Source organism: Saccopteryx leptura, chromosome 6 (assembly GCF_036850995.1).
Source record: "Saccopteryx leptura isolate mSacLep1 chromosome 6, mSacLep1_pri_phased_curated, whole genome shotgun sequence".
NCBI lineage: Eukaryota > Metazoa > Chordata > Mammalia > Chiroptera > Emballonuridae > Saccopteryx > Saccopteryx leptura.
The window spans coordinates 100,759,211-100,785,132 of NC_089508.1; the positions used below are offsets into that span (position 1 = coordinate 100,759,211).

General features: G+C 36.7%; 1 pseudogene; it reads right to left on the reverse strand.

Moving 5' to 3' along the window:
- Nucleotides 1–406: 406 nt before the first annotated feature.
- LOC136377139 (keratin, type I cytoskeletal 19 pseudogene) lies at nucleotides 407–1,433 on the reverse strand (annotated as a pseudogene).
- Between the last annotated feature and the right edge of the window lie 24,489 nt (nucleotides 1,434–25,922).

Sequence of the window (25,922 nt, forward strand, 5' to 3'; positions counted from 1 at the left end):
TCAAAGTTATGGTTTTTTTTCTCAAAATGACACACCTTCCGAGTTATGTTCGTTTTTTTGGCGAATTTTGACACACCAAGCTCAAAAGATTGCCCATCACTGGCCTAAAAGAATGTGGGTTTCATATCGCCACTAAACGTCAAACAGTTCATATCGAGTACAGACAAATACAAAACTTGTAAATCTTTATAATGGAATTTTTTTAAAAAACAAAGTATCGTGAATCCATTCAACCAATTATTGGAAGTTAACCCTAGATTAGTCACACGTGGAATTCTTTTCTGCATATCACTATCTTCTTAAATATCTCGATTTCCAATAATCAAAGATACTTCCACTTCTGAGTAGCTGAGATTTTAAAGTAGCGGAGAATATTAAAAATTTAATTGTGGGCCGCAAAAACTCATTATGCGGGCCGGATCCTGCCTGCGGGCCATATGTTGGCCATGCTTGGCCTAGACAGTGCCAGCTGGGTTCCAAAACAAGCCTCCATTTCTGCCAGCGTGCCTTCCAGGGTGGCTTTCATGTTGAGCCCAGTCTACAGCTCCTCCCCAGACCCTGGAGGGTGCAGCACAGGTCTGTGACCTCCGTCTTGCTAAATTGCAGTTGCTCTGTGTGGCCAGCAGCCTCCCAGTTCATCTCCTAGGTCTGGCTGGTGAACCAGGCTTCAGCATTCTTCTGGTTGTTCTCAGCCATGACCTCATATTGCTTCTCATGTCACTCAGGATCTTGGCTAGGTCAATGCAAGGAGCGGAATCCACCTCCACACTGACCTGGCCAGGGCCCTGGCCCCTCAGCACACTAATTTGCCCTTTTGGCTCTTCTTCAGGCAGTCCAGGTCTTCCTTCAGGCTTTCGATCTGCATCTCCAGAGTGGCTCTGGCAGGGCCAGCTCATCCAGCGCCTTGTGCAGGGTTGCTGTCAGCCTCCACGCTCCCGCAGAAGTCATCACAGCCGGATGGGCACTGTCGAGGTGCCGGACAATCCTGGAGTTCTCAATGGTGGTACCGCGAATCTTGTCCCGCAGCTCCTCAGGGGTCTGGTATTAATAGTGGTAGTGGCAGGCTGGCTTGGGCCGCTGCTTTTGGTACCAGTCACAGATTCACCTCCAGGTCACCACTGGCCGCCTCCAGGGTGCACACCTTCCCCGAGTAGGAGGCCAGCCGGTTGTTGAACTTCTGCATGGTCACCTTCTCTTTGCCCACCAGAAGCCCACTGGACTAGGCCAGGGCACCCACATATCTGCCACAGTAGCTCCCCAGAGAAGGACGAGGATGTGAAGAGGACAGAAGACATCTACACGCCACATTGCTCAAGCTCCATGGATGCTGGGCGCAGGGGAGGTGTCTGGCACTCAAAGTGCATAGGTCCACCTCCCATCACCCCCTCAAGGACCTGGAGGCTACTGATTGGGTGATAGCTGTAGGAAGTCATATCTAAGGAGGACACAGCGACACTGGTTGGAGGAGCTATGGTCAGAAGGAAGAGTCGGTCCTTCAAATCAAAATTTTGATTCTTTTTTCAGTTTTCATGCATTTTTTTGGTATGATTATCTGAATTAATATTCTTTCTTTCTTGATTTTGTGCAGAGCAGTATGGCTCACTGTCAGTGGTTATAGCACACAGGGGTCTTACTGGAATGGAATGCCTTGGCAGGTCCAGTGAGACCAGGTTATGTGAATTCGGGAAAAGGTAAAGGTAAATTCTCATACTCAGTTAGCTTGTCAGGTATTTTAAAAACAATTTTGTCTTGGAATTTCTAGTCTTTGAGAGATACTTAACAGTTGAATGAATAAAGAAGTATATAACAGGTCTTGGCAGGTTGGTTCAGCAATAGAGTCTCTGCCCAGCATGTGGATGTCCTGGGTTTGATTCCCAGTCAGGGCACACAAGAGAAGCAACCATTTGCTTCTCCAGCCCTCCCCCTCCCCCCTCTTTTCCCTTTCTGCAGCCATGGTTCATTGATTTGAGCACTGGGCCAAGCACTGAGCATGACTCCCTCCAGTCTCTGCCTTTCCTCAGGTGCTAAAAATAGCTTGGTTGCCAGAAGCTCTATATGGGCAGAGCATGGGGCCCAGACCCGGGTTGCTGGGTGGATCCTGGTGGAGGCTCATGCAGGAGTCTGTGTCTCTTTCTCCCTCTTCTCACAAAAAAAAAAAAAAAAAAAGCCTGACCTGATCTGTTGTGGCGCAGTGGTTAAAGTGTTGACCTGGAACACTGAGGTCACTGGTTCAAAACCCTGAGCTTGCCTGGTCAAGGCACATATGGGAGTTGATGCTTCCTGCTCCTCTCCCCTTCTCTCTCTCTCTTTCCTCTCGAAAATAAATAAATAAAATCTAAAAAAAAGTGCATAACAACAAATGTGTGAGAAATGAATCAATGAATTATAAACAGAAGAAAGAGAATCAGGTAACAGTCCCTAAATGACTATACAGAAAATGAAAATGTAGACCTTGAAACATTTCTAATAAGTCTTTTCATAATCTTTGATTTAAAACATAATTCAGTTTATCAAAAACTTATGGGAAATAAGAATACACAGAAAACTGCCTCAGATGACCATCGACCACCCTCTTGGAGAAAGCATTTGCATAGATTTTCTTTTCTTTTTTTTTTTTTTTTTGACAGAGACAGAAAGAGAGTCAGAGAGAGAGACAGTAGGGACAGACAGACAGGAAGGGAGAGAGATGAGAAGCATCAGTTCTTCATTGCAGCTCCTTAGTTGTTCAGTGATTGCTTTCTCATATGTGCCTTGACTGAGAGGCTATAGCAGAGTGAGTGACTCCTTGCTCAAGCCAGTGACCCTGGGCTCAAGCCAGCGACTTTTGGCCTCAAGCCAGCGACCCCTTGCTCAAGCTGGTGAGCCCGCATCAGGTGGCAACCTCAGGGTTTTAAACCTGGGTCCTCCGCATCCCAGTCTGACGCTCTACCCACTGTGCAACCGCCTGGTCAGGATTGCATAGATTTTCTAGGTTATATAAGTTAATGTGACTCTTAGGAACATTTTATTGTAGACAACCAAACTAACAACAAAACTCTCTTACGATTAGATTTTTCTGCTACACTGGCTCTCCTGATAAATAAACAGCAAGGTTGCCAGTATGGACTGTTCAGTCCAGTATATTAGGCCCTTGAGTAGATTCCAAATGACCCAATAATTTAGTCAGTATATTTATACTAAAAAAATTAATTAATTGCTATTTTCTTCTTTGCAAATACAATCATGGACAAAAGACAAATAAAAATACAAAGTTTTTAAATAGAGGTGGAGAAACAGAATTGCTAAGAAGTTCATTTTTACCCAATGACTTGAGTAAATTGCTAGTAAGACAAACATAATTATGACGACTATTGGATTTATAAAATTAAAATCTTCATATTTTTATGAAGAACTCAAAGATCATAGATCATTAATAGTGCAGATAACAGTAGACTGAAATTCACGTCACATGAAACGCTATAATTGTAAATTTTGTTAAAATTGGAGGTACTACTCTTTGGACAACAATGCTATCATTTTGCTATTGTGCAACCCAAATAATTACTATATCTAAACATTTATCACTTTATCCACTCTCTTAGAACTCTTGTGAGAGAATTATTATGCTCTTTCATAAGAAGAGGTAGGAAAAGATAAAAAAAAAAACGGTGAAGAAAATGTCAGACTCTATTTAAAAAGAGGGACTGAGAAGGTAATATTTTCTTAGCATAAGGTGCCAACGCTCAAGTAAAGCTGGTATTTTGGAGCCAACAAAGAAAACAGCCAGCAAATGTAGTTTGAATACCTTCTTTCTTTCCTAGAGGTGTTAAAGGATGCCATGTGGGCTCTTCCAGCTTTGGAGGAACTCCAGAGAAATATCGCACCAAGGTTTCCGGGCAGATAGAGGGCCAAATGTATCCTGGATAATATTCTTGTGGTGTGGGAAGAAAGTGTTAAAGAGCTAACAAAAAGTCATTTACAGATTTTTCTGAGCCCGATTAAAACAACAACAAAACCCACAAACCCACAAAAGAGAAAAAGTGAAACCTGACAGAGTTTCCAGATGAGTTTTAGTATTTTAGTATATCTAGCCTGTACCTAAATTCTTCCATTTCCTAATTGAGATAAGGCTGTGTTATGCTAGCCTTTCAAACCTGGTGGGAAGTAACACATCAGAATTAGAATAAAGGGCAGCTGGAAATGCATCTGAGAAAAAAAGTGAAGGAGTGAAGTTGTTTGGCAAAGATGAGTCTTCTGATACTTACAATGATGTATTGGAATTCTTGAGAAGATCTTGTCAGGTTTTAAATATGTGTAAGATAAAGATTCTTAGAAAATGGCCCACTGAGAAAACAGAGGGTACATATCAAAGGTTATTGGCACTGACCACCAATACACTTTTCTACTTCAGTCCTGAGACAGCTGTTTAAACTGAGAAAAACTGAGGAGAGAAAAATGAGAAAATCCTTTGGAAAGCAAAAAAAGCCTCCAAACAGTTCCAACCTTACAGTGTTATGATCTTAAAATCTGAGGCACATTATCAGAAGATGAAAGTTCAAAGAGGCCCCAGCTTTGTGTTGAATAAACAGGAACATATGCCCAGCCTCAGAAATATTTCAAATGTGTTGTGAAACTTCGCTCAGTTAGGAGAGAAATGTTAGAGTTCAACTGTGAAAAACTCAATTGCATATTTGAAAAAAGTAGGTGCTGGGAAAGACCACAAACTTTCTAAGCATGTCAGCACCACAGTAGCAAACAGAAGTGAAAGGCTGAGCCATACATCAAATGAGCCCTAGTAGTATATACATGTCATTGTGGAAATGTATTCCTCTGAGGGAAAAATAAATGTCAAAAAGAAGGAAATTAAGACACTAAAAATATTTCATAGTTAGCCTTTGTGGGAAACTTATAAAATAAAGGGAAATTTTGGGCAGAAGTCAGTACATACCAGGAGTGAGAGATCTCTACTGAGGAAGGTTAATTGAAAGGAAGAAAAATAAAAAAAAATTATAAAATCTAAGACAAGGAATTTTGCTTGTTGATGCATGAGTTGTGATGGTAGAAGAGATTATATACAGTTATCCAAAAATCTTTCCTTAATCCTGTGAAAGATGAGATTTTTAATATAATTACTTATTTCTCTTCTAAATGGCTTATATTTCTTTCTTTTGTATCCACTCCACTGAGAACAGTTTCCATGATTAGTGAGTCAAGACTCAATAGATGTTGACTGATTAGCTGAACAACAACCCAACCCCAGTATGTCAAACAAAAGGAATCAAGCAGTTCCCGGAACCTAAGGGACGCTGGGTGCTGGAGAGCCGGACTGGCTCTGGTTCAAATGAAAGGACTGTCACCAGTCCTCACGTTTCAGTGTTCTCCTCAGTCCCAGCCACACAAAATCATCTCTCTGCTGAGGCCACTCAACACTTACCACGATGCCCCAACCCCAACATACTAAAATCTGGGCTTTTATTTTGAAATCTTACAACTTAAAATTTTTCTTGAATAGGGTCCATGTAGAAGTTGATAAGATTTGTCATAATCTGAATACTACTGATTAGAATTACTCATCTTGCTCGATCTTTTTCCTTGAAGCCTTGCAGTGCTTTCTGCTAATCTGGAAAATTAACTCATGTTAAAATGCCACTGGATCAACTGGTTAACCTTCCAAATTAATACTTGCATTTGATAGTGCAAGAATCTAGAAAAAAGAGAAAGTAGTGTGCAGGGTTGATGGAAACAATTTAGAGTCACTCTTTTAAAATCCACACTGTTCAATCAACAAAAATCTCCATTGCAGTGATCTTCTGAAAACTCTGGCTTCCTGTTAACTATTTTGGAGGAAACATTTAAAAATTATAGTAAAAATGCAAACATGCAAACACACAAAGTGATGCTCTGTTCACTTTTCAGAACTAACAAATGCTTATATTTTGTTGCTTTATTTCAAATTTTAAAAAAATAGAGCATTTCAGATAAATTTGAAACAGTATTTGTTACTCTTCTCTACTTCATACCCCTTTCTCTCTCACTCTCCAGAGGCTAACATTATTTGATATTTTTCACTGAACTTATTGGGGTGACAGGAGTTAACAAAATTATACCAGTTTCAGGTGCCCATTTCTACAACACATCTCTGTACACTGTATTGTGTGTTCACCCCCCATGCCAAGTCTCCATCCATCACCTTTATCCTCCTATACCCTCCTCCACCTCCACCTGCCCCCATACCGGCAATCACCACATTTTTGTAAATGTTCATGAGTTTTTGTGTTTTTTTTTCTTTCTTTGCTCAATTTCTCCACTCCTCTCACACACACTCCTCAACAGCTGTAGATAGCCACCGAGAACTCTGGAACGGCTGTCAGCCTGCTTTCTATGAGTCTGTCTCCGTTTTGCTTGTTAGTTCATTGTGTTCAGTAGATTCCACATATGACTGAAATCATATAGTACTTGTCTTTCTCTGACTGACTTCTTCCACTTCACATAATGTTTTCCAGGTCCATCCATGCAAAAGATTTTCTTCTTTCCTGTGGCCAAGTGATTTGATTTGTATACCTCTGTCTGTGTGTGCTTCTAGGGCATTTTATATATACATCTATATATAAATAATATATAATATTACCTGGTATATTCTTTTAATTATTCATAAGTGCACTCATGCTGTACATATTCTTCAGCTTGGTTTTTATCACTCAATATTGTTTTAGGTTGTCCATATAAAGATATATGTAACTATTTTGTTCACTTAAACATCTATGTATTATTTTATTATATAACTGACTATACCATAATTTATTTCCCCACTCCCCTACTGGACAATATTGTATATCTATGCACATGTTCCGGAGTTCTCAATGGCTACCTATACTTACAAGTGGAATTGCTAGGTTGTAGGTCATGAGTACTTTAATCTTTGCTACATAGTAGTAATTGGTTCTCTGAAAGTTTATATGAATTTACATTCCTACCAGCAGTGTTTGATAGTTTCTTTGATAGTTTTCAACATGCTCGCCAACACTTTATATTGTTAGATCATTCACCAGTCTGACAAGTATAAAATAAATCTCCCTACTTTACTTTAAATTTCCTTAGTGATTACCAAGCTGGAAGATCGTTTCATAATTATTGCCTCCAAATAATTTCTTAGCCTACTGCTTTGTCTATAGACATATGTCTATGTTTGTTTGTGCGTTTCTAATTTTTCATAAAGGTTATTCTAAATTTTTTACTTTATTCCAAACTTGAATATGTTCCCACAGATGACATCATATTAGTATGCTCCAGTATCTTCTGTAGAACACTAGAGCTATGGTACCTAGGGATTATCTATTTAAATTGTCATATAATGAAAATCTCATTAACTGCCTTCACTTTAGCCTTTTTCTTCCCCTCTTCTGCTTTCTCCTTTTCCTTCAAAACATCTTTGAGAAACTTTACATGCCTTAACTTTCAAAGTTAAGAACATCAAACAGGTGCACTTTTAAATATTGTCCTCTGATTTATAAATAAAGTACTTAGTATAATACATGGAATATTGCATGTGTTCAGTGAATGCCAGATTTTATCATTCAGACTTTTGTGTGTCAGTGTGCACCAGGATAATTACTTCTTCTTGACAGACTGAGTTGGATTTCTATAGCAGCATGAGTGGGAGATGGGTATAAGGAGAAATGGGCTATTAAAAGAAGAGAGTTCATTTTTCCTTTTCCTTCCAACAGAGAATTTAACCTTCCTTCCCATGGTAACTCTTCTACTCATGTCAGTGGTCTAAACTACTTTTGCTTCTTCCAGTATCTTAACCCTTCTTCAATCTTTCATTCCTTTTTATTCTCTCTATCTCTATGTGACTGACTTTAAGATATCCTTACTTGTAGAGAAAAAATGCTACCATTAAACTAGGATAGAACACTTTCATCACTCATCTATAGACATAGATTTTCACTATATATCATTCTTAAGCCTACATGAAAAGGAAAATAAAATCCAATAAATCAAATAAAGTATTCCTAAAACTTTGCATTCACAGTCCCATTCCTTGCATACTCAGGGTTGTTGGTGCTATTTTCCTTTGCATTCACAGTATAATTCCTCACATACCCAGGATTGTTGATGTTATTTTTGATGTTGATGTTGATATATAATACAATACTATACTTCATGCTATCTACAGTGTTATAGATACACCATTTCCCAAGAGTGATTTCCTGTTATCCTCAACACATTCTCCCAAGTGCTTCATCCATCCTCTAAGCTATGACATGCATGTGCTGACTAAAAGTCAGGACTGCTGCCTAGCTAACATCATCTATAAAATGCTTCCTGATTTTAGAGATATGAAAATGTAAACCAAGTAAAATATACCATAGAAACAATAAAATGTAGATTTTTCTCCTTGACTTATAAACATCATGAAGTCACTTCATGAGAGGTAGGAAAATAGTGAAAAAAAGCAGATAGGACCGAAACTTCTTTCTCTCTAACCCAACAATGTGCTTATTAATTTAGTAACATTTATTTAGATTGATTTCTCAAAGATTCTAATGCACTATGTTTACTTTGTTTTTTTGTGTTCAGTATGATATTTCTATACTTCATAGACTGTTTGAAAATTTAACAAGGGTTTGCCTGACCTGTGGTGGCACAGTGGATAAAGTATTGACCTGGAATGCTAAGGTCACTGGTTTGAAACCCTGGGCTTGGTGGGTGAAGGCACATATGGGAGTTGATGCTTCCTGCTTCTCCCCCCCTTCTTTCTCTCTTTCTCTCCTCTCTAAAATGAATAAATAAAATCTTTTTAAAAAGCCATTGAGCTTTCCTTTCAAAGGATAATAATTTTTATGGTCTTATCAAGGCTATAATATTTATACATATAATATACTTTATAATAATATATTTAATATACTTTATATATTTCAGTATACTTTACTTCAGACAACAAATTCACAGACAGCCTCAAAATGCTGAGTCTGTTTATCCAATACATTTTTAAAAAAATATTTATTTTATTTGATTTATTCATTTCAGAGAAGAGAGAGAGAGAGAGAGAGAGAGAGAAGGTGGGAAGGAGCAGGAAGCATCAACTCCCATATGTGCCTTGACCAGGCAAGCCCAGGGTTTCAAACCGGCGACCTCAGCATTCCAGGTCAAGGCTTTATCCATTGCGCCACCACAGGTCAGGCTATCCAATACATTTTTTAAATTCTAGTAAGATTATTGGAAATAAAAATGACTCTTGATTTTTACATATTTTTAAAGAAAATACCTGCAATATTTGTTCTTCAAAATTGGCAACATTTTACTTAATCTTGGTAAAGAAATTCTGGAAAACCTCCTGAGTTCATAAAATAGTTGCTTTAAAACTTTGAGAAACTGAATTTAATTTTTAGATATAATTATCTAATACATAATTTTAAAAGATGATAATATTTTTATTATAGCAATTTATATAAAAATTACTCATTTTTTTTCATTTCATACAAATTGTTGTGTTGGCCTACTTCTTGAATTACTGAACTGACCTGAATTATTTTTTCCAAAACAATGGAGCATTTTAAACACAGATCAAAGAGTCAAATAAATAAAATATATAGTGACAGAAGAGTTTTGACTTTAGGTGATAAATACACAATGCAATATACAGATGGTGTATTATACAATTGTATACTTGAAACCTATATAATTTTATTAACCAATGTTGCCCTGATACATTTAATTTAAAAAAAAATCAAATAAATAAAAATTAAAATAATGAAGTTTATCTTTCTCCCCATCCTCATCTTGAACAGAAGGAATATTGTTGATGAAGTTATGAAGAAATGAGTATATTCATTACTGCTGTGACAATATAAATTTGGACATCCATTCTGGAGAATATTTCAACAGTATGTTTAAAATGAGGTTGTGTAGCCCTGGCTGGATAGCTTGGTTGGTTTGAGTATTGGCCCGATATGCAGAGGTTGTGGGTTCAGTCTCTAGTCAGGGTACACACAGGAACAGATTGGTGTTTCTGCCTCTTTCTTCCTCTCTGAAATCAATACATAAATTAAAAAAATAAAAATTAATAAAAAATTTAAAAATATTAATTAGGTTGCGTAAATATCTTTACCTAGTAAATCAAATTTCAGAACTTTATTCTAAGGAAACAATTAAAAAAGTACTCAAAGATGTAGATAGAAGGATGTTTGTCACTGAGTCATTCAGAGTAGTAAAAAATCAAAACACTAAATATTCAATTATTATTGGTTAAACAAAATATGGCAAATCCACATAAAAATTATGTAACTACTAAAAATCATGAATTAGTTTCATACTTATTGAAATGATGTGGTAGACACAGTAATGCTTACTAAACACTTCACTTGCTCTTTTTATTTATTGTCCCACTTTTGTAGTAAAATAGAGCCATAAACTTCATGCTGGCCAATAAAATGGAAATCAGTTGTGCAACTTCCAAACTGAGGTAATTAAAGAAAGAGATTGTGAGAATTTCCAATCTCTTCCTTCTTTTACCTGAAAATTGAGGAGGCAGGGCATTCCAAGCTTTGCAGCTACAAGATAATAATGTTTCCATCAACCTGGGTCCTTAGATAAACTTATGGTACAGAGCACTCTATTGACCCATTTGAAACATGTAACATGAACTAGAAATAAACGTTTGTGTATTAAACTACTGAGATTTGGGAATTTTTGTTAGAGCTACCATATGACCTAACAATCCATCTTCTGGGTGTACTAACAAAATTTGAAAACTAATATTTATAAAGATAAAATACGTACCCCTATGTTCACTGAAGCATTGTTCACAATAGCCCTGATACGGAAACAACCTAAGTGTTCTTCAAATAATGACTAGATAAAGAAGATGTGGTACATATATATTATGGAATACGACTCAACCATAAAAAGATGAAATATTGTCATTAGCAGCAACATGGATGAATCTTGAGAGTATCATGCTAAGTGAAATAAGTCAACGGAAAAGAACAGGAAGCAAATGATTTCACTCATATGTGAGCTACAAAGTAAAAAGCAAGAAAACAAACAAACTTATAGACACAAACAAAAGAATGTTGGCTACTAGAGGGGAAGTAGTTGGGGAAGGACAAAAAGGGTCAAGGAGATCAAATACTTGGTGATAGAAGGAGATGAGACCTTGGGTGCTGAGCAAACAATGCAATATACAGCTGTAGTATTATAAGCTGTATACCTGAAACTTATACTAACTAAAGTTACCTCAATAAATTTAATTTAAAAAGATTAATGATATATTAAATGAAGGAAGTCTCAAAGGTATATATATATATATATATATATATAAAATACAGTAAAAGGTAATACATTTTGTTTTTGTATATTGAGTGACAGTATTTTATAAATTTTCTTATCGTAATTCTCTCTTCTGATCTTTAAAAATGAGCATGTTTTTAATGTGTAAAATTAAAATTTCTTTCATTTTGTAAAAAAAAAAGTTAGAGCAAAACAAACCATACACATTGACCAATAAAAAAACAAACCAAACAGAAAACACAAAAACATACATAAATTCTACCAGGCCTTTTACAAACTACTAATTTTTAGAAGTATGAGACATAGAAATGTAGAGACAAACAAGGTAGCTTGGAGGTAAGTGCTGAACCTAGATATGCAGAGAGGAATGCCAAATTATCCAAACAGCAGCAGAGATAACTGCCCATACAAAGAATAGCATTTATATAAAGCTTTGGTGGCCCTATGAAATTCTGAACCTTTGTGTTCTCAGGCAGCCCAGTCCCTGGCCCCCTTTTCTCTGACTCCCCTCTGCCTCTTCCTTTCCTACCTGCCTCTGCGCCTTCTATAGCCTTCTCCCTCCCTTGCTTATTGTATTTCAGGAGCCCCAGGATATTTTCCATTACTCAGAAATGTTTCCATTACTAAAAAAGATGGCAAAGAGACTATGCATGGCCTTTCAGATGAAAGTAAAGTGGGAAGAGTTTCTTCCCTGTCCCTCACTGTAAAAATCATAAAGAAAACCCGAGTGTTCCTGACTAAGTGAAGGTTAGAGCCCCAGAAGCAGAAGATTGTCTGCTCTGATATTGGTTAGCCCAGTGGGATAAATGTCAGGGCGAGGGGCTTTTCTTTGTTGCTGCACAAGCACTGACTAATCACTTTGCTTGTATCCTATTCAATAGGGCAAATCCATAAGCAGGGGGCTCCCTAATTCTCTGACATGACATTGATGTAAAGCTTCAAAGATACTTTTCTTAAAAGCAGAGAGAACTGAATGAGGGTTTGATTCTGTGCCATGGTGATAATGAGGAGCAGCTAAGGAGGTCTGTTACTGGCAGAACTGGTGTGTGCTTTAAGACACACAGTGGTGCCAAGAAACAATACAAAGTGTGAGAACAAGCAGACTGAGTCACGATCCATTGCAGATTCTAAATTGTACACTTCTGTCTCTATATATAGCATGTCAAAAGTGTCATTTCTTCTGACATGAGAACTTTTTAGATTGTCACCACCATAAGTACAGCAAAACAGTAACATTTCTTCATATTAACTACATTTGAATTCCACAGCAAGACAATTTCCCCTGACACGTCTGACTTGGGGAATATTAGGCTGGGAGGAACCTCTGGGGAGAATTGGGTAATACTTCTTGAATTCTATGTAAAGAAAAGTCGTTCTGGTTGACATAGAATGTTGTACTTTTTTGGACGTGGCTGTCAGAAATCTCCAAGTATGGTGTGAATATGTATAATATTCTTTTAGCAAGGATATTTTTTTAACCAGTATGATGTGGGCTTGAAACAGAATGGGAGTGCCCTCGTTAATAATCCTCCCGCGTCCCACTGTGCAGCTGAGGTGCTGCTGGAGGCGAGGGGCTGTCACATTTTCAAATGGAGGGGAATAAAAAAAACTTAAAGGGTCTCATGTGTTTCCCTTCTGTTATTTCACCCTTGTAAAAAATACATCTTTGGTTCAGTTTGGGGGGAAAGCTCTTATTTATGCAGACACTATAAAATAGTCTTCCTTTGTTACTTGAGACAAAACGATTCTGGGGAATGCCTTGGAGATGCACTCATGAATGATCTCTTTTATTTATTTTCCTATGTGATTTTTTTTTTAATCTCTGGTAAAAGTAAGTCTAGTTGGTCTCAAGAAAAGAGAAATTTTCTGACTATAGAAATCTTACTCTGACCTGATACAAAGAAAACTCAGTTTAAACAGGCATCAAATGCACACACACTCACTGTATGCAACTAGAGTGAAAAATAAGTCCAGGGTCCTTAACTTCAAGGAGCTATAATATGATATTTTTAAAGGTCTAAGGGATGACTCCTTTTTTACATTAAAAAACTTACACACAGTAAAATTCAGTCTTTTTGGCATATAGGCTATAAGATTCAACAAATATATACAGTCATACATACAGTCATATAACTACTACCATAATAAAGATATAGAAACCCCAAAACATTCCCCCTGGTCCCTTCAGAGTCAGTCCCTGACACCACCCCCAAATCGTGGCAACAACTTATTTGTCTTCTCTCTCCATAGTTTTGTGCTTTTTCCAGAATGTCTTATAAATTGAATTATACAGTATGTACTCTTTGGGATCTGTCTTCTTTCACTTAGCAAAACACGTTTAAGATTATCCATGTGCCAATTAAAGGACATCTGGGTTGTTCCCAGTTTTTAGTGTTTATGAATAAAGTTACTATCAATATTCATGTAAACATAAGCTTTAACTTTGTCTTTTGTAAATACCTGACTGGCACTGTTAGGTCACATGATGAGTGTATTTTTAACCTTAAAAGAAACTGATAGCCTGACCAGGCAGTGCACAGTGGAAAGAGCGTCAGACTGGGATGCGGAGGACTCAGGTTCGAGACCCCAAGGTCACCAGCTTGAGCATGAGCTCATCTGGTTTGAGCAAAAGCTCACCAGCTTGGACCCAAGGTTGCTGGCTCGAGCAAGGGGTTACTCGGTCTGCTGAAGGCCCGTGGTCAAGGCACATATGAGAAAGCAATCAATGAACAACTAAGGTGTTGCAACGCGCAACGAAAAACTGATGATTGATGCTTCTCATCTCTCTCTGTTCCTGCCTGTCTTTCCCTATCTATCCCTCTTTCTAACTCTCTCTCTGTCTCTGAAAAAAAAACCAAAAAACCCCACAACTGATAAATTGCCTTCCATAGTGGCTATACCATATTGTATTCCCACCAACAATGTACAAGAATTTATTTTGCTCAGAATGCTTACTCACATTTAGTATTGTCGGTTCTTTTTTAAATTTTATGCAGTCTAATATAATAGTTTATAGCAGAGGTAGTCAATCTTTTTATACCTACCGCCCACTTTTGTATCTCTGTTAGTAGTAAAATTTTCTAACTGCCAACCAGTTCCACGGTAATGGTGATTTATAAAGTAGGGAAGTAACTTTATAAAATTTATAAAGCAGAGTTACAGCAAGTTATAACATATAGTAATAATTACTTACCAAGTACTTTATGTCAGATTTTTGCTAAGTTTGGCAGAATAAATCTTTATAAAACAACTTACTATAGTTAAATCTTTTTATTTATACTTTGGTTGCTCTGCTACCACTCACCACGAAAGCTGGAACACCCACTAGTGAGCAATAGGAACCAGGTTGACTACCACTGGTTTATAATGACATTTATTTATTTTTCTTCTTTTCCAAATGAGACGAGGGGAGATAGAAAGACATGCATCAGGATGGGATCCACCCAATAACCCCATTTTGAGCCAATGCTCTGCCCATCTGGGGCCATGCTCACAACTGAGCTAATTTTAGAGCCTGAGGTAGAGTCTCCAAGGAGCCATCATTAGCGCCTGGGCAATGCGCTCAAACCAATTGAGCCATGGCTGAGGGTGGAAAAGAGAGAGAGAAAGAGAAAGAGAAAGAGGAGGAGGAAGGGTGGAGAAGCAGATGGTCACTTCTCCTGTGTACCCTGCCTGGGATTCAATCCACACGCCAGGCCAACGCTCTACCACTGAGCCGACCAGCCAGGGTTATAGGGACATTTCACTATGGGTTTAATTAGCATTTCCCTAATGATTAATGAAATTAAACATCATTTCTGGTGCTTGTTTGTGACCCATGTATCTTCTTTGGTGATGTATTTGTACAAATCTTTTGCCCATTTTGAAAAATCAGATTTTTTTTTCCTACTGAGTGTTGAGAGCTCTTTATATGTTCTGGATAAAAGTTTTCACTAGATATATATTTTGCAGATATTTTTATGCAGTCTATGACTTTTTTTCTCTCTCTTTTAGCAATGTCTTTGCAAAGTTGGTTTTCATTTTAATGATATATAATTTATCAATTTTCTTTTGGTGCTTTTTGTGTCATATCTAAGAAATTTGTACTTGGCCCAAAGTCAAAGATTTCCTCTTTCTTTTCTTCTAGAAATTTAATAGTTTTAGATTCTACACTTAAGTGTATGATCTGTCTTAAGTTAATTTTTATATATAGTATGGGAGGTATGGGTCAAAGTCTATTTTTTACTTTGTTCAATTGCTTTAACATCACTCAATGAAAATACTGTACTTTGTCCTTTAAATTGCCTTTGTACCTCTGCCAGAATCAATTGACTGAATATGTATTAGTCAATTTCTGATTCTCAATTCTGTTCTGTTGATCTATTAGTTTGTCTTTTCACCAATACTGCATTGCCTTGATTACTATAGCTGTATGGTGATTCTTAAAATCAGATTCTCTAAGTCTTCTAACTTGTTCTTTTTTCAAAATTGTTTTGGTTTTTCTAATTCCGTTTCTTTCCCCATGAAATTTAGAATCTTTGTGATTTAAAAAAAATACAACTGGAATTTATATGGAGATTGTGTTGATTCTACATATCTACATATATTTGGACATAAACTTCTGCAAAACACAACCAAAATTCCTAATTCTAGAATCAATTCACATGAGCTAACATTCCTGTTTGTGAACTTGGCATTTGGCAGTTAAATAACATCTGTTTGATAAACATTGAAGAAAAATATTGAGCTTATAAAATATATTTTTGGACCAATACATAAAGGTAGCAGGTCATAGCTTAAATAATCACTTAGTTTTTAGGTATGCAAATCCACAGACTAGGATTTAGAAGACAATTTAAGTATGTTCAAAACAGCTCCTCTTCATAGCATACTCTGTTCACTTGTGTCAAAATAGCAACCTTCAAAGTGGAAATGATTTTCTCTGCCCATAAAGAGTGAGTGGTGTCACACACAGAACAGTTTCCTACAGTGTTCCTGTATGTTTGTCTATTTGAAGAATGACAACACAGCTGCTTAGAGACACAGGCTCCAAGTTAAATTATGAAAAGGAGGGCTGTAAAAGGGTATTCACATCATGTTGGAATAATTCTTAGTCCAAAGAAAGCTTATGAAAGAGACCCTGAAATTCATGTTCATGGGGCCTTAAGATCACTATGTTGACATCACAGAAAAGAATAGCACTCCTTTCAGTGGTTCATCTACAGCCTGTTTGTCTCTTCCCTTCAATTGGACTGTTTGATGAAATGCCAGTTTTCTTGGTTTCCTGCAGATCTCCATTGTAGAAGTTGTAAACATCTTTTAATTGAACCAAACCAAGTACCCATCCTTTGCTGACATGGAGGTGGTTTGTGTCTCGAGAAATTTTCAGACAAAGACCGTGGATAAAAGTATAGCAGTATGTTTTGCACATTGAAGGGGATAAAACAAAGAGAAGGTTTTCCTTTGTTGTCAAATGTTTCTAGCATCAAATAAAACATATTTATAATACTGCTGTCATTAATATAATGCTCACTTGGTTGAAATTATCTTGTTTCTCCCCCTTGGAAATAGAGCTGCTCAAGACTGATAAATAATAACACATTATTTAAGTACTGTGGATTATTTAACATTCTGATTAATGAGATATTTTCTACTCCTAAATGACAATCTTCAGAGCTTTGCAGATATAAGCTTGTCAATCTCAAATCATGAATAATGTTTACATTGAAAGTTAAATTTGATATATTGGTAAAATGGTTAACTTTGTCTTTAAAACTTTAATTTTAGGAAATCGCTGTTGGAATAGTAGTCATGATAAAAAGTTTTCATTAAAAACTGACCTGTCTTTATGGCATTGAGCCAGACCAGACAACATAAGCTCATAGAAGCTCAAAGATTTTTCAGACTATAGATTCAGATTCTGCTAATGTTGTTTTCACCTTGGTTTATTGTCAAACCAGCAAATAAGCATAGCAGAAGCTATAAAGGGGATGGAGATGCAAGTGATGGGACTATAAAGGATACTGGGACACAACACAATGCACCTGTCTGCAGTGTCTCTTGTTATGACATTCCTAAAGGAATTCACCCAGTCATCAGAGCTGGAATCTCAGGCTCTTTCCCCTCAGATCTTTAGGGTAGAGGATGGAGGGGCATCAGCTACACTTAGTTAGCATATGAGGAAATTCTTTGTTGTACCCAGTTACCTACTTCCTACATCACTGTCCTTTCTTATCAGGGCCCTAGGATGAGCCATGACCTGGCATAGGTGTTCTTTCTCTAAACGTGCTTCCTTTAAAATCACATCCACTTGGTCCTGATTAGACAGTGTATCTGTTTCTCTTTGTCAAGCATATTTACACTGGCAGGTATTTTGCTAAGCTTTGTTATTACTTTAAGAGAAAAACATGTCCACAACAAAGTATATTTAAACATTCAGATTCCTCAGTCTTTGTGGCTCATTTTTTTATTATTGATTTTTAGAGAGAGAGAAGGAGGGAGAAAGAGAAGAGAAACATTTTTTTGTTGTTCCATCCATTTGTACATTCATTGGTTGACTCTTTATGTGCCCCAATTGGGAATTGAACCTACAACTTTGACATGTCAGGACTACACTCAAACCAGCTGAGCTATCTGGCCAGGGCTCTTTCTGGCTAACTTTTAAGTAATCAGACAGGCTAAGGAAATCCTCAGGAAGTTAGTTAAGATGCAGACACAAGAAGAGTAATTGGGTAATCATTGAGTAAAATAAGACTGATTGCTTTGAATTATTTTCTGTAGGTTCTTTTTTTAAATCCTTCCTGCAACCCCCAAATCATCAAACATACATGATTTAAAAACTTTCAATAGAAAAAGAGACTAAAATATTGGTTTTAAGTAATATCTCTCTAACCACTTTCCCAGGCTCTAAAGATTCCTATATCCCTGGATTCTCAGTTCTTCAGTCACTTTAGTTGTAAAAAGCAGTAGAATAAATGTTCTGACAAGATAGTTTATTTAGTCACATAGGACAGACTAAAATCCAGTTGTTTCTCTCTGAAGAAGCATTCCTGATAGTGTCAGGAGCTCCCTTGCTCTTTCAGTTAAGGAGCAGGATCCCTCTTACTATGAAGAAGTTTCCCTCCAAATACATGCCAGATGCAGCCAAAGGTCCTGATGATTTCATTCTCTTTACAATACCATAACAATTTAATATTAACCCTGAGCCTCTATAAGGGCAGATAAAGACTGAGGGCAAAAGAAGTATGTTTCTGCTGTCAGGAAGGACTTTAGAGTATGCACAAAGAAAGGGGAATGCTCAGCATGGGGACACCATGGTTCCCAGACACTCTCACTGGAGAGTTCAAAACAGAAGAAAGATGGGGCCAAGAGTAGCAATAAGGACAAGATTTGAGAGATCACTTTCAATGGGCTTTTTATGGCACCTGTACTTCATGGAATCTAAAAATAGTGTTTTTTAGGAGTAAAAAGAAAACCATGAGTGTAGATATTTAACTCACCTCCACATATACTTGTCATGAAAAGGATTACAGAGTATAAAACTAATATGCTAGTACCAGGGCTTGAAATGAGAGAAAACTGCCACTCACATGCCAGAGACTTGGAAATTTCTATTGTGTTCAGTGTGATATGGGAGGCCAATTTATGACTTTCCATACTGTGAATTACCTGGAAAGCAGATACAGGAGACGCTGAAGGAACCCCACTAACACCCTATAACTGACAAATGAGGGCAGAACATGGGGCAAACAGCCACAGCAAACAGAAAATATGTGTAGATGAGCTACCATCTAGAGCAGATGGCCCCAAAAACCAAGAGTTGGCAGAGTAGGGCTTCCTCTGAAAGACATGGAAAAGCTACTGTAAGTCAAAAGGATACCATCTGGAGGAAGCAGAGGAAATGCCTTCCTTAAAATAGATTTACTGCAAGGAGAAAAGCTCATTTTATAAAATATCTACTTTGGGCTCCTCAAAAATACATGTCAAATATCAAAAGGAAGAAGTTGAGAAAAGTCAGATTTCATGAAGGTGAAAAATAAAATTGTTCAACTGAAACCTGAGGAGCAGTAATTAACAGCAGACTGGATATTGCAAAGAATTCACTTTAGTGAACTAGAAGAAAACTTTCAAAATATCTCCAGTGGTGAATAAAAAAATGAAAATCATTTTAGAAAAGATGAGTCTTATGAAAGAAAAATTCTAATCATCCATTCTGTACATAATAAATACTACAATGATAGAAACTAAGAATAAGAAAGTGAGAGAAACAAACAGAGAAGAAACAAATAGCAAAAGAAATTTAAAAAATTAACAAGGATCAAATCCACAGAGCAGCAAAATTACCAACTCAAGAATTTTAAAAAACCATTTTAACTTATTGAATACTACTTATATTCATCTAAAACATTAGTATCCTCAAACCACATGTAACTTAATAACTCTCTGAGGCAAATTATTACTTGAAATATTTCCCTCTAGAGATTTAAATTCCAGTAGTATCAACTAGTTCTGACCATCTCAAATGGGGTTTTTACGTACTACCCTTCCAACTAGCTCTAAAGAAGATTCACACTTAGTCTAAGTGCCAAATAAAATGTACTTGAGACCCAAGAATTTTAGGACAACAAAACTAAATTGAAACCAAACCTAATAAAAACAATTAAAATTATTCAACTAATTTTGTTAGCATGCACAAACCTGAGGTCCTAATTAACTCCCTGCTTAGATTAAGAAATTCTATCTGTGCATGCAAATAATACAGTTCAGTTATCTCAGATAAGGCAGATACAATGAAAAATAAGAAAAATTTTAGTAATTTATTTAACTCAAAATGGAAGGTGGTAGTCCCAGTGTGTATTGTGCCCCAGAGAAACATGTATTGTGAATTTTGGCATCAGGGTTATTAAGCGATGTAACATTAGTATGGAATTTACTGAGCTGAGGGAGAATTACAGAAAATATACAGTTTCCCTGAAATTTGGAAATAAATATATGTCTTAGAATTGTCATTTAATTTGTGGCTATGTGGCAAAAATATACCTTTTGTTTGATATCACTTGACTCTGTGAAAGTGTGTTCTGTTTAATGACACCACAAATTCAAAAGCGAGAGCTACCACTAGTGAAACAAATTTGGAATCAGAATTGATATGTGACTAAAATATATCCCACAAGCTTTTAAATAAACTCAATCTACTAAGTAGCAGTATTTTCATTGATTTGCTAAAAATAATTAATAACTAGCAATATGCTTTTTTTAATTTAGAAATTAAATTTAATTGATTGACATTGGTCAATAGAATACATAAGTTTTAGGTAAACATCACTATAGCATTTAAAGCAATATGCCTTTAGTGGTAAGCTTTTCATATAAATTAAAATTACTTTTATATGACTTTTAAAGTAGACATTTTAATGTATTATAGACTATAATTTATATTTTTTTAAATTTTTTATTTATTTATTTTTTTTGTATTTTTTCTGAAGCTGGAAACGGGGAGAGACAGTCAGACAGACTCCCGCATGTGCCCGACCGGGATCCACCCGGCACGCCCACTAGGGGGCGATGCTCTGCCCCTCCAGGGTGTCGCTCTGCCGCGACCAGAGCCACTCTAGCGCCTGGGGCAGAGGCCAAGGAGCCATCCCCAGCGCCCAGGCCATCTTTGCTCCAATGGAGCCTTTGCTGCGGGAGGGGAAGAGAGAGACAGAGAGGAAGGAGTGGGTGGGGGTGGAGAAGCAAATGGGCGCTTCTCCTATGTGCCCTGGCCGGGAATCGAACCCGGGTCCCCCACACGCCAGGCCAACGCTCTACCGCTGAGCCAACCGGCCAGGGCCTATAATTTATATTTTTATAAATTAAAAAAATTCTTATAATCTGAGTACATGTAATAAATGATTAATGGCCCATTAATGAAAACTGAATGCTCTAGCCTAGAACAAATTCTTTGTATAGTGAGAGTCATGGGCAAAAAAAGAATGTTTTTGAAAAATTAGATTATAATCACCTGTTCATGGTGATGCTTATGTGACCATTTTCCATTCATAAATATAAATGAACACAAAGAAATGGAACCTATATACTTGTACAGCACAGATGCCCTCAATCGCATGATTATTATAGAAATATGAAATAAGAAATATGTACAGTAAGTTAAGACTAAGCAAATGATTTATGGAGAGAATAAAAATATAAACGATTGCAATAAATATCTTTTGCATCAGAATACATTACATGTAAAGTATTTGTTTTTTCCTTTAATTACTTAATGTCTGGGGACCTGGCTATCTATGGTTTAGGAAAAATAGAGCCCTGTGTTCTACTGGTTTCTACGTGTATTCTCCAAGTGACAAAGTCTGAAAAAAATTGCACATGAATGGTCAAACACAATAAGAGATTAGAAAAAGAAAAAATGTGTAAAATTTGAGTTAGTTTTTGAACTGGGATTGACAGATTAATAACACTGCCAAAATCTAAAACACATACACCTCTGAGAAAAATGAGCATTTTTCTTGCATTTGAAAGCATGAAGTAGGGAGATATAGTTGAAAAGAACTTCAGCTTTGTAACTTCTCAGATATGTAAAACTTAAGGTAGTCACTGTTTTTCATGCTTCGTTTACCCACTGTCTTATCCCTAAGTCTTTCACAAAAACCACAGCTGGAAAGAAATATAAACAAACATAAACACAGACAAAAGGGTTTCACTTAAATGAGGAATATGTAGTATTCAGGAGAGTGTAAGTGTGTCTGGGTTAGAGGTGGCTGGGGGAAGGTGATGTGAATGTGCTGGCCACAGAATTACATGCCCCATGATACAGAAATACAGAATTATAATGTCCTTCTCAGAGGTAAAAAAAAAAAAAAAAAAAAAAAAAGTGTAACTATCAGCTCAATTAAACATTAGCATGTAAATTAAAATGAGCTACATATAAGTCTTGTTTCTACTTTGCTTTACAGCACTGTTAAAAAGAGACAAATTTGTCAGGAAAAACATGAGTCTTGTCTAACCGTTGTCAGGCTCTACATTTCATCATATTTTAATTGCCAATTTTGAATTGGCAATTATTCTAATTGTCTACCTATCTTCTTGAGCACACTTTTTGGAGATTTTTGTCTTATCTCTTGGTTTGAGTGGACCATGATCAGCTATTTCTCCCCACAGTCAATTCTAACATGTTTTTAAAAAGCACATACTCTACTCTCCCATTTTCCTGAGCCATGTTTTCTACAGTCTGGCTGCACGGAAAGCAGGATATAAGGAGGTACCCTTTTGGTTTATTGTGCCCAGCATGCCAGATCTCAGGAAGGGTTTAACTTCCATTCATGGTACTGAGGGCCCCTTTCCACAGCCTTCAGGCCCTTGGTTTTCCTGACTTTGCCCCTCATCTCAGACATATCATTATGCTTAGATAGATTTTTCTGGACATTTAAAATTTTGGATATTGTACAATAAGGTAGCAAAATAAATAAAGTTTTTTTTGTAAGTTGCTTGACTTGGTTATTTCTGTGGTTGGACTGTTTGGAAATTTAAGAATGGCATTTGAACCAGAAAAGAATTTCAAAACACCACTCTGGATTTCTTAAATATATATATAAATATATATATATTTTAAGATTTTATTTTTTCATTATAGAGAGGAGAGGGGGAGGGGAGCAGGAAGCATCAACTCCCATATGTGCCTTGACCAGGCAAGCCCAGGGCCCTGAACCAACAACCTCAGCATTTCCAGGTTGACGCTTTATCCACTGCGCCACCACAGGTCAGGCTGACAAGGGGGCTTATAAAGAGGCGCTGTGAGGTGTAGATGAGAATCATGAGCTTACCTGAACCAGCTGCTACCGCCTCATGTTATCATCATACTGATGAAGGGAGAATCTTGTCAAGTGAAAACTGTTGTTTAAAACCAAAAAGACTGGAAGCATCTGTCAGTGTATTCAGGCCCCAAACTAATGGTTTACAAATCAAATGATGACTGTGCACATGTTATGAATTGCTGCTGTATGTCACTTTCCTAAGTTTTGTATACAAACTGTTGAAAGTTTTCATTCTATTGATACGACTCATCAATACAACAGATGAGATGTCTGATAGAAACATTGCTGTCATTTCTAATGAATTCATAAGCTATTGTTCAACTCCCTTTTATGCCAAAGGCCCAGCTGAGAGCCCAGGAATTTGTGTTTAATCAAACACAGTACATATCTATCTTTCACAGAACATTGTGATAAATGACCCTTATAATTTATTGGAAAAACCTAACCTTTTAAGTCTCTAAAATCTGATTTAAGAAGTTTCAGTTTAACTCCTTGAAAGAGATCTTTTTTCTTCTTTTTATTGAATTCTTTTGGGTGACACTGGTTAACAAAATTATACAGGTTTTATGTGCACGATTCTACGACACATCTCTGTACACTGTACGGTGGGTTCACCCCCTCCAAGTCAAGTCTGCATCCATCATCATTTGTCCCCTGTACACCCTCCTCCCCCATCCCCCATTCATCCCCTCCTGGCAATCATCACATTGTTGTCTGTGTCCATGAGGTCTTTCTCTCTCTTTCTCTCTCTCTCTTTTGCTCAATCCCTCCAAACCCTCTCTTCCAACAGCTGTCAGACTGCTCTCTGTCTATGAGTCTGTCTCTATTTCGCTGTTAGTTCATTTTGTTCATTCGAGTCCACATATGAGTGAAATCATATGATACTTGTCTTTCTCTATTGGCTTATTTTACTTAGTATAATGCTCTCTAGGTCCATCCACGCTGTTGCAAAGGGTAAAATGGCTTCTTTTCTATGGCTGCGTAGAATTCCATTGTGGCAACAGAATACTACATGAGTGGATGCAAAAGCTATGGTACATTTAGATGAGAGATCATTTTTATATAAACTTTTCACACTTTCCATATATTTTGACTTCCCCTTTGAGTGTAAGTACAAGATAGCTTTAATTTTTTCCAACACTGCTAATATAAAAGAACCTATAGTTGATAGCAGGAGTGAAAGCAGAAAAGCTGGTTATAGAAAGAAAGCATTAATTGTGTTTGAATTAAATTTTGAGACTGAAAGAGAACAAAATTAGAGAAGAAATGCAAGTATTCATAACTTCTCGAGAAGACAGCTTTAATTTGCATGTTGGTACCAGTCAGGGATGAGAATTGTTAGGTGGTCAGCAACAACTGGTACAATCACATATGATGCCAGGAATGCTTATTACCATTCTAACACAAAGCCTTAGGTTTTCCTCCTAATTGTCTGCAAGTGCAGTCCATTCTCTTTACAGTTTTCATTTTTCTTTCCTTAAGAATTCTGTTCTTGCCTGACCCAAGGTGATGCAGTAAACAGAGTGTTGGCCTGGGATGCTGGGGACCCAGGTTCCAAACCCCGAGACTGTAAGCTTGAGCACAGGCTCACCAGCTTGAGCTCCAGGTTGCCGGCTTGAGTATGGAATCATAGACATGACTTCATGGTGGGTGTCTTGAGCCCAGAGGTTGCTGATTTGAAGCCCAAGGAAGCTGACTTGAGCCCAAGGTCACTGGCTTGAGCAGGGATTCACTGACTCGTCTGCTGTCCCCCTGACCCCCCGATCAAGGCATGTATGAGAAAGCAATCAATGAACAACTAAGGTGCTACAACTATGAGTTGATGCTTTTCATCTCTCTCCCTTCCTGTATGTCTGTCCCTATCTCTCTACCTCTCACTAAAAAAAAAAAAAAAAAAAAAAAAAAAAAAAAAAAAAAATTAAAGAATTATTTTCTCATTAGAGTCTAACAAATTCAGCTTCTGCAGAATCATGAAAATGGGAGTCTCTCTCTCTCTCTCTCTCTCTCTCTCTTTTTGGTTGCTTTCCTTTTGGGGGGAAAATGACTGCCTTATCTGGTATTAGAAAATAATCTTTGAAATAAATCTGCTTTAGTGATTTAATGTCCAACAGAATTATAAAGAATCTTGTTTAAAAATACATTTCAACACCAAGAATTTGAGAGTATATTCAATTTACATCTTTAAAAACACCTCTTTGTTTTTGTTCATTTATTTCTCTATGAAAAATGAAGATAAAGGTGAATTATAGAATGAATAAGTATATATATAGTTTAATGGTAAAAATCTTACTGAAGTATATTTTGTACATGGTAAAATGCACAGCTCTCAAAAAATAGGCTGATAAGTTTTGACAAATGTATACATCTGTGTAACAACAATCCAAGTTACTCAAATCAAGATGATCCATGCCCTTTTATTGTTAAAACTTGAGCTAAATCAACTATGAAAATGTGATGTGTGAGAGTTTAATCATTTAGCTTATTTGGAAATCAAATCTAATGATATCTTCACATATGCAAAGCAATGAGATGTGATCTGTAGCCTTAAAATATTTCCTTTACTGTAAGAAAATAACTCTTGAACATAATTTAATATAGCACTCATATTAAACTTAGAAAAGCACAATAAAAATGAACATAAAGTAGAGGTATAAATTTATAAAGCAAGAAGTAATAAATAAATCAGAAAGTAGGAAACAAGAATTTAAAAAGTCAAGAGTTGTTTTTTTGAAAAGAAAAATAACACGGCAAAAATAAATTGGTAAAAAAAACAAACAAACAAGTGCATAACTTTAAGAAGAAGTATGTAACCACAGTATGGGAAGAGATGTAAAATGATAAGAAACAGGACATGTAAGT